Here is a 13332-nt window from a genome sequence, read left to right as displayed (position 1 = left end):
TGACTAGACTGTGTCAAAGAACCACTGTTAATGGACATATCAGAAGGAAGGCAGCAATTGACTTTACCCTAAAACGCATCCAAGATCTAGCATAAGATGTGAGTATTGTTAAGCCAGTTTGCAACACGAACCACAGTACTATGGAATATGAATTAATAATGGAATATTGCCAAGTCAGTTGTAAATGGCTGAAATCCTGTTGATATAACCACACCTGCTGGGGGCTGATGGTGACATCATCAGGTGTTATTCTTAGCAATTAAGAACTTGCTGCTTCTGCCCTACAACTTTTTCAATTCCTGTGTAATCTTTTTCATTATGTGGGAGCAGTGGGAGTGATGGGATGGAAGAAGGAACCCCGCCACTCACATAGTTTTTCATTGTTGAAAATAGGAACCCACAGTGGCCACAGGACAGGAGAGAAAGCCTTACCAAATAAAACTCACAGCTGATCATAAAGTCATCCCAGTGACAATAATTTTTGGTGATTAAAGGCTTCTTCTCCCATTGTGCAAATCACAGGTTCTCAGATATGAACAGGTTACAGAGGAACTAAAGGAAGCCCTATGACATAAGTGGGAAATGTTTAATTTCCAAAAAAAAAAAAAAATCCCCCTAGCTGATTATGTCATTAACCTTACACTGTGTAACTTAACTGAACAGGATTACAGATGCAGGATCAAACTGTAAAATAAAAAAAAGCAATGGGAAAAGGGGTTTTGGTGTAAAGCTGTTTGTAGGACATTTTTTCTAGTTCTTTTCTCAGCCCATCACCCTTATACTAATCCCCACAGAACCATTTGGCCCCAGATTAATTGAAAGTGGTATTTAAATAGCTTTTTACTCTGTTAGTACATGGTCAGAATGTAACCTTCCTGAAAAAGTACCACTTACAAATTGCTTTGGGTGACAGGCCGTTTTTCAGGATAATACCACAAATTTCTGTCATTTATTGCTCAATTGTTTCCCCTTATAAGTGAAGATGTTTGAAGGCCAGATATTCATTGCCATTTACAATTGAAGAATCTATTCCTATCTTTTTCTTTTCCTGGTTCTTGGCTTTCCATTTTGCTTCAGTGATTGGCTATGCTGCTATATTTCTGGACTTTTATTCCAAAAACACTCCCACTAAAGGTAAATGTCTTTCTTTCAGTAAATGAATATTCTCCATAGCCAATTACATGTACAGTGGTGCCTCGCATTACGACGTTAATTCGTTCCAGCAAAATCACTGTAGAACGAAAATGTCGTAAAGTGAAATTAAAAAGCGCATAGAAACGCATTAAAACCCATTTAATGCATTCCAATGGGCTGGAAACTCACCGTCCAGCGAAGATCTTCCATTTTTGCTGCCTGTGCAGCGAGGAATCCATCCCAGAAAACAGCGGGGGGCCATTTTGTTTACCCAGTGGCCATTTTGAAACCGCCGATCAGCTGTCAAAAAATCATCGTTTTGCGAAGAATCGGTTCCCGAAGCAGGGAACTGATCATCACAAAGCGAAATTCCCCCATTGGAAACATTGTAAAGCAATCGCAGAAGCAATCGTGAAAAGTTCATCGTAATGCAGTTTCGTCATTAAACGGAGCGATCGTAAAGCGAGGCACCACTGTACTAACAGTACATTACCAGCCATGTTGCAAACTTGTTTGGGATCAAGAATGGTAGAATGTAACAGAATTACATAAAATTTACATTTAAAATAATAATCAAAGGAATGCTGGAGTGGATGCATTTCATTCCCATATTTTACTGAGTCATAATAGTGGTTCTCAGTTGCATCCTCTTTTTTCTGAAACACACTTTTAAAGGTGACTAGTACAACTAACAAAAATGGATGACAACTGACTCTTCATTACAAACTAATGTTGTGAATAATCACATGACAATAAAGAAAAATTGTACAATTTATGTCGGGGGTTTTTTTTTTACACGTGAACCAGTCTAGGTTTACCTTTGGACCAGAAGCATAGCTTCCACATGAACTCCACCAAAACTGGGGTTCACGTGGTCTTGCTTAGGAAGGCAAAAAGAGTTGGCAATCTCTCTTCAGCTTAACACTTTTCTCTTTCCTCTTAAATCTGGCAATATCTATCTAATTGGACAATAGTGAAGTGCTTCTGTGAGGAAGCTCATTCATATTTATTTAATTTCAGTGTAGTTCAACATCTTTGTGTCACTTATAATAATGTTTCAGTTTTAAGATTGCATCTAGTAGGAAGACAGCTTTTAGCTTTAGGGGTGGAAAAGGCTATGGCAGAAAGAAGAAAAGTGCTTTCGAGGTCTGAGTTATGCATTTATTTTTCAAACCATTTTCTCATCAAGTTCCATTTACACAAGAGAAAACCCTTTAATTACATGGTCCTTAATTTAGCCATGAAATTTCATAAGGAAAATGATTAATTACTTTCAGCAATCATTACAAATCATCATGTCTCTTTCTTGAAACAGTGAAAGCAAAAAAGGCACCCGATGAATAAAACATGCAGAAAAAATAATGATAATAATTCAATTTTAAACATGAAGTCAATGTTGAAGCAATTTTCAAAGTAGATTAATACATTTTTAAATATTGTATAACTAATAATTATGCAATTATTCCATAGCCCCTCAACTCGACTAGTTAACAGTTATGATTTGATTATAGATATGGATGCTCTAGTTTATCCCATGAATTTGATTCCAAGTGTTGCAGAAGGTTTTGGTATCTCCTTGGGAAAGGTTGTATCTCTTTGTGGATAATTCCTTCTGTGGACATGGGGGTTTAGGACTTGTGACATTGTTTATGGCAACAAGGAAGACACACTTTGCCTTCTGCCATGGTTGAAAGCTTCTTACTGTGTTTCTGTGAGGGGTTTCCTTAGTGTATGAACATTGATAAAGCCCAAATGGAGAGGGAGAGGACCATGAATCCTTTCCTTGTCATCCCTTCCACATTGCAAACTCTCTTCCATTCTGCAAACTGTTTGGAAGGCTGGGAATTCTTAGCAGCTTGACAGGAAAGGATGCCGGCCTCTGTATGTGTGTGTGCTAGAAAGGAAGAGAGAGAATACAAACATTTGGAATTAATACATCAGCTGAAATCTTATTGCGTAGCATTCCCAACCACAGTAGGAGCAGTGAATCAGTGATGATTTGATGAGCTGTCGCTTCTGTATGTTCCAGTGATTCAAATGGCCATACTTTTGTTGTGACTTACTTTAGTGCAGTGAATTACAACTAGAATAAGATCATTTAAATCAATAGAGCTTATACAGGAGTTAACTCACCAAGAGCCGAATTTCCACTGACTCAATGCACACATTCTAGTGCAACTTACTATGCTAAGCAACACTCATCCAAAACAACACAACTGGTGGTCTCCATACATTTTGTATGTAGTGAGTGTAATATGAGGTTTGCAATCTTATGGTGGAAGAAGAACCTCATACATGTTTGAAGTGATGGGTCATGCGTTGGCTTCTGCCTTGTCTTCTGTCCTGAGTATTGAGGCAAAAATAAAGTGGGCCATAAGGGAGATTTTTATATACCACAGGCCAGTGATTTGTAACTGTCAGAGGTGTGTGTGTGTGTGTGTGTGTGTGTGTGTGTGTGTGTGTGTGTGTGTGTGTGTGTGTGTGTGTGTGTGTGTGTGTGTGTGTGTGTGTGTGTGTGTGTGTGTGTGTGTGTTTTTAAGAAGTGTCTGACAGGAACATTGATATAAATCCCATGGGTTCAGTGGGTTTACCCTAGCAAACCTAACAAGTTGCTTTTCTCCTATAAGTGTAAAAAAATCCTTTAAAAAAAGTAACATGCCCTTGATCCATTCCAGTCCGGGTTCAGGCCGCATCATGGCACGGCGATAGCATTGGTCACCCAGCAATATGACCTATTGAGGGAGTCCAACGGGAGCAAAATGTCCTTGCTGGTCCCCCTCAACCTCTCATCAGCCTTTGATATCATTGACCATGGTATCCTCCTAGTAGAGGATAAGTAGAGAGTACTCAGAAGTGATTTGTCATTCCCTTCTTCTGGAAGTGCCCTTGGACTGTGCAATTTGCCCAAGGCCACATAGACTGGCTCTTCTCCTTGAAGGCACAGTGAGGATGGAATTCCCAACCTCTGGTTCTGATACTTAACCCACTAAACTCTCCAACCAGCTTTGGTACTTTAAACAGTACTTAAAGAAATAAGTACTTTTTGCTATTCTTCATTTCAAAGATGCATTGTACTATGAGATCAAAATATGTATTGCTCTTTAATGGGTAACATCAAAACAATTTATTAAGTAGCCACAAGTATATAAGGTTACATGCCAAAGCTTATAATATGTCAACATGTATTCTCTTTCGCCCCCTAAGCTCTTATAATTAATTCATCAGCAGCATAGCTCAGGGGTTTTTATTCCTTCCCATTTTATAAACTGTGTTTCCAGAAAATTATACTCTGTGCTTCTGTTTATTTAAAGAATATTACAGCTGAATTTACAAGCAAAGTAGTTAAAGGAAAGCCTTTGGGCGGATGTAGTAAATTAAAAATGAAAGCACAAAAAGTAGAATATGGAATTTATAACTAGGGAAAAGAATCTTATAAAGAAGCATGAATTTCAAGATTTATATAAATCAAGCACAGACTGTAACTACTTACAGCATAATGAACAAATGATAATTGAAAGCAAAGCTAATAAGCCAGATTCATATAAACTGTGTGACAGCTTCATCCTGTGTATGAGTACACAAAGGTTCAGACTAAATTAGTATGTTTCACATACAAAAAGCTCTGTGGATGGATGAGTTGGCTACTTTTACTTTCTTCTACATTCACATTTTTTTTAAAAAATCCAAAAATCTCAGGTTATTCCCAACCTTAAATTGAACTTGAACGTGAAAGATGTCTACGTTTTGGTAAATTTGTATAAAAATCATTTTACCAAACTCAACAGATACTACTCTTATACAGTAGGTACAAATAGGGCCACATGGGACTTGCTGGACATTTGGTTGTTCAAGACAAGGAATATGTCAGGGCAGAGGGAATGGCGACCCTAATCTATAACCACAAAAATGACAAAATACACAGGGAATAAAATCCTCTTCTTTAAGCAGCAAAACATGCACATACATGCAAACCCTTTTCTGTATCATCTATGAAGAATTTGATTGATTGGTTGTGGTAAACTCTTGAATCTGAAAAATATGATAGTCTTGCCCATCTCAACACACCAACTGAATATTTCAATGATTTGAATCCTAAGTATTCCATATACTTCAGATACTATTTGCACTATACTGCATGCTTTAGGGTACAAGTTCAAATGTATGACTAACTGAGTAATAATATCTAGTTTCTACCTCAGAGAGCCCTGAGTAAACACCACCGTAATGAGACCAGAGGCATAGTGAAAGAAGTGTCTACTTTGTTGTTGTTATTGTTGTTGTTTACTCATTAGGTCATGTCCGACTCTTCATGACCCCATAGACCAGAGCATGCCAGACCCTCCTGTCTTCCGCTGCTTCCTGGAGTTGAGTCAAATTCATGTTGCTAGCTTCAATGACACTGTCCAGCCATCTCTGTTGTCCCCTTCTCCTCTTGCCTTCACACTTTCCCAACATCAGGGTCTTTTCCAGGGAGTCTTCTCTTCTCATGAGATGGCCAAAGTATTGGAGCCTCAGCTTCAGGATCTGTCCTTCCAGTGAGCACTCAGGGTTGATTTCCTTCAGAATGGATAGGTTTGTTCTCCTTGCAGTCCATGGGGCTCTCAAGAGTCTCCTCCAGCACCACAATTCAAAAGTATAATTTCTTCAGCAGTCAGCCTTCTTTATGGTCCAGCTCTCACTTCCATACATCGCTACTGTAAAAATCATAGCTTTGACTATGCAAGGTGTAGTCACTGCTTTTTAAGATGCTGTCTAGGTTTGTCATCACTTTCCTCCCAAAAGCAGGTGTCTTTTAATTTTGTGGCTGCTGTCACCTTCTGCAGTTATCATGGTGCCCAAGAAGATAAACTCTGTCACTGCCTCCATAGTAGAAGTGTTCACTAAAATCTGTCAATTAGCTACAGTGGCTGGACAATCAACATTCAATGTTCGATGGCAACAATACACATTGCTGGAGGTTAAATCCACTTCAAAAACAAAAACAACTAAAGGGCTTTGATTTTGGAATCAGCTGATGACTCCAAATGTCGTGACCACAGCAAAATAATGGACTGCATATGAGCCTTTTTATAGGAAATTTGTCAAATTGAACCTAATAGACTGCACATTGGAATGTTCTGAAGTGGGCACATTGGCCTTTTACTGCATCAGTTTAAAAAGAAATTGGCCCATTCAGCTGAATAGAAGCAATGTAATATTGCTAACCCATTTGTAAAGTTTATTGTGTATATCCTGTGGTGGTTCCTTTCTGGCTGGATGCACTGAAGTGTATCAATTCTGTATCAGAAACATCTTCAATACCTGGAGTGTATATGCATTTTTGAACTACCTGTGACTTGGATCTTAACTGATGGGTTTTTTGCTGTTCCCCTTTTTTTCCCTCAAATGGATGATAATTATAAACAATGAAGATAGATATATTTTTTAAAAAAGCACAAGTGCATGAAAGGGAAAAGTGTCTTTGTGTCAAGTCATTTGAACTGGATATTACGGTGAATGTAGATTCCCTACACCCCATTTTCTATTCTGTAATGGGATTTCCTTAGAGGTACATGCCGGAGCAATCAGACAAGCACATGAAGTCCTCTTTACCTTCCAGTAGCCAATGACAAAGTCTTCCAATAACAAATAGAAAGGGACAATGCACCCATAATGAAACATATCTGAGGAAAGTTAAGTGGCAAAGAAATGTATTTTCTCCATTTAAGAGAGCACATCCTGTCAAAATACCTTCTAGCATGACAGCCAAATAAGTGGAGAAATGAGATTGGGGACACCTGAAATATTTGAACTGGGGCATTAGTCTTTGGAATTACCAAATCTGCTCCATTTGGACTAATATACACATCAGATTCCAGCTCTTTACCCAACTTAACATTTCTCTGAATTTCTGCATGATTTTCAGAGTTTTCAAATATATCTACAGTAGATGTCCATTTCGATATTATTTTCAGAGACATCATATATTTAGATATGTATTCAAGTAAATATTTGCAGATATCTTTTAAAAGGATTTTCAAAAATCGTGTGTTGAACAAATGTGAAAATGACATGAACCAGACAGAACTGATATGCTCACACATCCTAATGGGCCTATTCAGGAATTGTCAGAAGAGAACCTATGAACCCATGTTTACCCATGTTAAAGTTTTCAAGCAAAACTGGAAAGTACTCCCTCTTCAGATTTGGGGAAAGTTTCGAGGTTGAAAAAGTAGGTCAGAATGCATACTGTTTGAAGCATTTCAGAAGCATTTGGTTAGTCACTTACTCTTATAGTTCATTCTGATCCTTTCCCTTAGATGTACTTGGCCAATACTTTGAGGACACTGACAAGTCCAGAAAATGTTACTAGTGCAGGAAACATGTTGTGACAGTGGCTGACTTCAGGGCATCTTTGATGTGTGGCTTATGCACTTTATTTTATTTTATTTTATTTATCTCCTTTTGTCAGGCAGAATTATTTCACAGTTTTGCTTCCATATTGTTCACAGATTCTTCTGTAATTGGGCAAAGTTTATTTTACAGAACATCAGCTTGGCAAAAAAGGATCAATTGGATAATCAGCTTGGCAAAAGACAAGGCGAACATACTGACATCTCTTTCATTAGCTACCACACATTTTGTTGAAGATTTATATTCTAATGGGCGAGGGGGTTAACTAAGAGTCAACGAGGTGTCCTCATGTGCAGAAACAGGGCAATCTCAATACCTACCAAGGAAAGGCAATGTGGTCTGTCTTTCATATACATACAGTACAACTCCAATAAGGTAGCTACTTAAAGTAAATGGTTTATGTCATAATTAAGGCCAGTGGTCTTTTCTCTGTTCTACCTCTTTCTCTCTGTTTTTATATTTTTAAAGAAAAATACAAAGCCTCATATATAAGGGCAAATTGTTGACTGAAGAGGAGTCTCCACAAAATTAGAGGGGATACCCCCTAGATCTGGTTACTTGCTATACTTGCCACTTATGTTATTGGTTGAACAAATTACATGGATTTCAACAAGCTTCCATTCACTAAGCCATATGCCAGCATCTGTCCATGCATGAAATCCCATTCATTACATTGGGGGCCACAGGACAGCTGGGAGTCTTCATTGCCATCACCAGGATGACTGTACCATGATGTGTTGGAGCCAGATGCCATCCTTACCCCCTAGAAAGGAAACAGCTTGAAAAAAATAAGCCTGAGTTGTAAACTGTTTGCTGTATGAAATGTGAGGTGGATTATGACTGAAGACAACTTGATAAATCAGTTTCAAAGTTATTGAACAAGATTGTAAGCATGGGACATGTTTTTCAATGTAGGAACTATCAAGGGCTGTGGAGAAATTCAGTTGAGTCACATTTAGTTTACACTCCCTGAACAAATACAAAAACACAGTTATTTATTGTTCATACTTCCCTGCATTTTGAGATTGTTTTTCAATTCAAAGTACATTCAAAATAGTATATATTTGGGAAAAATGTAAATAAAATGTGTATATTGGGGAAAAGAATGCACAAAAAAAAGCTTTAATTAGGAGACATTGCCTGTAGAAGGAATTAGTGTACTTTTTATTATGTCTGCCTGAATCTGTATCCGCACAAACAACACTGTATTAGAAGAAATGCCTCATCAGTTCTTAAAATGAAATATTTCACTGGATATGGATTAATTCTGTAAGGTTCCCCATTGTTAGATTGTAAAATACATGTGGGCTGAATAAGAGTATTTCTCAATTCGACCTGATAAAATACATTAACTATGGAGTGCTGCATAATAGCCTATTTTGCCCATTATGTAGCAGTAATGGAAAATGCTTAGAGAAAAATGATTTGTTGCACACAAAGAATGTTGGATCTACTGTTGAGCTTACCTTCAGCAGCGTGGGTCCCTTTTGCCTCCTTTCCAGAATAACGCGAGACACTTGGAGCCTCGCAAGAGCCTCCCTGGAGGGGAAATGGGAACGACTGAGGTACTTAATTGGTGTTCCTCCCTCACTCCATCTTCTTTCTTGTTGGCAACAGAAGGAGGACGGAGCTGGGCTGCTGGGCTGCTCATTTCAAGCTGCGTAGCTGCTTTTCCAGGCCTGCTTGTGTTGGCTTCGAGGAAGGGAGGGTTGCATCAGCACCCTCCCATGATTTGCTTTGCATTTCTACAGCTCTGCAATCTAAGAGCTGTTACCAGCAGTATAATTAATCTCTTTTACATTTATAATTTAGTTTCTTAATTTTGTCATCGGTGGGGTAATAGAAGACAGCGCGAGGTGGAGCGGGCGCTGCTGCGTGCACCTTTTGCCTTGTCGACAGTGTATAGGAAGATTCTTCAATCAATTTAATATTTAATCAACAGGGGACTATGATTTAAGTAAGCATAATAAATAAATAAATAAATAAATAAATAAATAAATAAATAAATAAATAAATAAGTTGGAAGTTAGCTCAAAGCTTACAGATCATTATAAAGCAGTGGGACATGGTTTGGAAAGTAGCCTGGATCAACTGTTAGGCTCTCAGTCCTCCCGAGGGGCAGACTTGGGAGACAGCGATGCACTTTAGACTAGCGTATTCTTTTTGTTTATTGTATATATATTTAAATTAATTGCATTAAGTCATTGGCTTGCATTGTTTAGGGGTTTTGAATTTTAGTTATTTTATTATGCATCACGATAACATATAAATAATTATTCAAAAATTATTAATAATTAGTATACCATACAGATATACAATAAATAAATAAATACATAAATACATAAATAAGGAAAGGTTGTAGCTCTGTATATACATTAGCCTGCATAGTGAGCACTTGTTGCCCGGCACCAATTGGGGTGGTACTAGAATTTTAGAGTTTAGATCATGGTAAGAGTGTGGGAAGCTAGGCTCACTGTTTGTGTGAGTCAAGCATGCAGAGGCTCAAACTAGGTGGCAGCAATGGCTTCCTGGAACGACCAAATTGACAGAAAGGACAAACATCTTGCTAAGAAGCGTGCAGCTCCTCAAATTATGCCATCTCAGTCATCCTCAGACGAGGAGTCTTGGCCTATTTGGCAACAGCTGCAAGAAGTAAATGGCTTTAGAAGCTGAGCGAGGAGCGCAAAAGGCCCAGCTTAGCAAAGCACAACCACACTGTTTGGCTAGGGGGGCCAAGAGTCATAGAAAGGCTAAGTTCAAGGCCATGGCAGATAACCTGATGTCTCAATTTGCTGCTCTAGAGGCAGATCAGCAGGCCCCTGGGTCATCCAGGAGGAAATCAGAGGAGTCTGCAGTAATGCCACAACATCAGAGCGAGGGTGAAGAAAGAGAGGCACAGACCCCAGAGGTATCTCAACCATTGGCAGTGGCTCGGAGTTGTCAGGAGGCCATGGGAGTGGCAATACTGGGTTGCCAACAGGGCAAGGAGGAACACAATGTGATACTGCCTATGTCAGGTAAGCTAGTGGTGGCACCGGACACAACATTGCCTCCATGGCCATGGCCTGCCTATGATCTAGGCAGCTCATCATTCAATACAGCATATTACACTCAGGGGTTTAGGACCCCGAGCAACCCTTGGCCCACAGATAGGTGGCTGGGCAATGCCATATCTGCAAGTTTTGTTTCCTGTTCCGATGAGCTCAACCATAGGTGTGGGGGTGTGGCCTTACCCATCAGTACCTTGGTGGTAGCAAGAAGTCCAACGGTGAAGGGGGTAATCCTGGCAAAGGGCCCCAGTTCAATTAAGGTTTCTGTGCTGGAGACGTGGCTTCATGAATAACCTAAGTGTGAAGGTGCCGAATACATTTTAGAGGGGTTTCAGTGTGGTTTCAGGATACCAGCGGTGGGAGAGCGTAAGGCGGGTTTTTTTGCACACAATCTGAAATATGTAAAAGGGACGGAAAATGTAGTTTGGGAAAAGGCTGAGAAGGAGGTTAAGGAAGGCAAAGTGTTGTGACCTTTTCAAGTACCCCCCCCCCGAAGAATCTGAGGGTTTTGCCACTGGATGTGATGCCCAAAAAAGAACCAAGGGGAGACCTCTGTGCTTAAATCTGAATTCCCCACTACGGCAGGACCCCCCTTTTACAGAGGGCAAGAATGATTATTTAATAAAGTGTGGCCCATGTTTATCCCATAATAAAAGCAAAGCATACTGTTTATATACCGCCCCATAATGCTTGAAGCACTCTCTGGGTGTTTTACAAGTTAAGTATGCAGGCTACATATTGCCCCCCCCCCCAGCAAGCTGGGTACTCATTTTACTGACCTCGGAAGGATAGAAGGCTGAGTCAACCCTGAGCGGGCTACCTGGGATTGAACCCCAGGTGGTGAGCACAGTTTTGGCTGCAGTACAGTGGTTTAACCACTGCACCACTTGTCTTGCATCATTACTTTGGGGTAAGGGGGCAAAGAATATTCGCTACAAGAAAATATATAAATGATAAGTTATAAATGGAGCCTTTTACTGTGTCTACCATAAACAGGGATAAACTTACTATGCTGCCCCCTTGCTTGTTAACTATTGTCCCCCTTTGTAAATAGATAGGCATAACACATACAGTACAGTGGTACCTCAACTTAACAACGCCCCTACCTATGAACATTTCTACTTACGAGCATCTCTGCTTGCAAAATTTTGCTTCGACTTGCGAGTGGAGCTTCGAGCTAAGAACAGAAAGAAGCAGGGGGGAAAGGTGGGAAATTCGAACTGTTTGTGGTGAAGAGGCTACTCCTTTGTAGTTCTTTCACTTCAATGGTTAGAGAAGGGGGTCAGGGAGCTTTTAAACTCCTGCAGTGCAGGAGGAGGAAGGAAAAGCGGCGGCAGCTCCAGATTGCCATGGGACTCAGGAAGCTGGTGTGCTCCCTGCCCATCCCTGGTGGGGGTCTAATCATGAGTAAGGGTGGCCGAAGGTGCGGGTCTACTCATGAGTAAGGGCTGCCACAAGTGCTGGGCTGGGCTGAGGTGTGCAGGTCGGAGGGGCTCCTCTGTGGATGGGGCATGCAGCGGCAATGGTGCAGGAGGAGGCTCCCCGCTGGGGAGTGAATGCCATCAGAGCAGGCTTCAGTCTGCCTGGTAAGGTCCTGCTTTTTCCTTTTTAGAAACTTCTGGGTGGGTTTTGTAGGGTGGGTTTTAGCTGAGGGGGGTTATGTTTCTGTGCTGCGTTGTTTTTTGCAGTCCCAACGTGGGGATTGCGTGATGTTTATTTTTGGGTTTTGATTGTGTTTTTATTTTCAGCCTTCAGGGCTTGCTCTGTTTATTTTTGGTTGTTTTTTTAAAGCCCCAGCACCTTCTGATGGGACTTTCTGTGGACTTTATTTATTTATTTATTTTGGTATGTTTTTTAAAAATGTTGGAACAGATTAATCCTGTTCCCATGCGTTCCAATAGGAAATGGTGCTTCGACTTATGAGCATTTCGACTTAAGAACACCATTCCGATATGGATTAAGTTTGTAAGTCGAGGCACCACTGTACTTCTGGGTGCAAGCAAGACCGAAGTCCTACATGTTTAGACTGTTGTAAAAACCAAAACAACCACATGGCGACCCAAACATCTGCAGCATCTCTCATTTGAATTGAGAGGCTGAATCTTAAAGATGGTAATAGACCTGAACATAGTGTGGCATATTTCAGTAGTGGGGAATGTGTGGTCCTCTTGAATAAGACAGGGCTAGATCGCTGTTGTTTTCAATAAGAATTTATAGAATATTGATTAGCATCCTGTTGTACGGTTCCAATGGTATGGGGGAATGACATAGAAATTAACAGCCATGGTGAATTACTACTGATTAAAAAGTTCCTGCTTTGATTACTTGAAAACAAAGAGAGAAAGTTAAAGCAGGAACACCTTAATTAGTAGCAATCTGCTTCTGCCAACAATGGCACTCCCATTGTGCCAGCAGGACCTACACAACAAGACTTTGGCTATCACAAATTTTCTTCTTATTCCAGCTGGATGAAAACTGAAATTCTTTAAAGCAGAGAAGGGAGAAATTACGACTTAAATTGTGTTGCTTAATGTAGTAAGTTGCACTATAGTAGGCCCACTGATTCAGCACATTGATTGATCTGGTGAGTCAACTCCTCTGTCAAGTTCCATGGGTTCAAATGGACCTAATTAAGTTGTGACACTATATTAAGAAACAGGATTTCAGCCAAACAGTGGCAGATTAATCAAATGGGAACAAAGTATATAACTGTCAAGGCCTGTTTTTAAATCCAGCCCTACATAAGGTTGCCAGC

The 13332-nt window shown here is 40.0% G+C and overlaps 1 long non-coding RNA gene across 1 annotated transcript; it reads right to left on the bottom strand.

Moving 5' to 3' along the window:
* Positions 1-2273: 2273 nt before the first annotated feature.
* Positions 2274-9236, bottom strand: LOC144589651 (uncharacterized). The gene is made up of 2 exons (XR_013545899.1): positions 8994-9236; positions 2274-3028 (listed from the first exon to the last, which is right to left on the bottom strand). It is a non-coding gene; the product is annotated as an uncharacterized LOC144589651 (long non-coding RNA).
* Positions 9237-13332: the final 4096 nt, after the last annotated feature.

Source organism: Pogona vitticeps, chromosome 5, assembly GCF_051106095.1.
Source record: "Pogona vitticeps strain Pit_001003342236 chromosome 5, PviZW2.1, whole genome shotgun sequence".
NCBI classification, from domain to species: Eukaryota; Metazoa; Chordata; class Lepidosauria; order Squamata; family Agamidae; genus Pogona; species Pogona vitticeps.
This window is presented reverse-complemented; position numbering and strand designations above follow the sequence as displayed.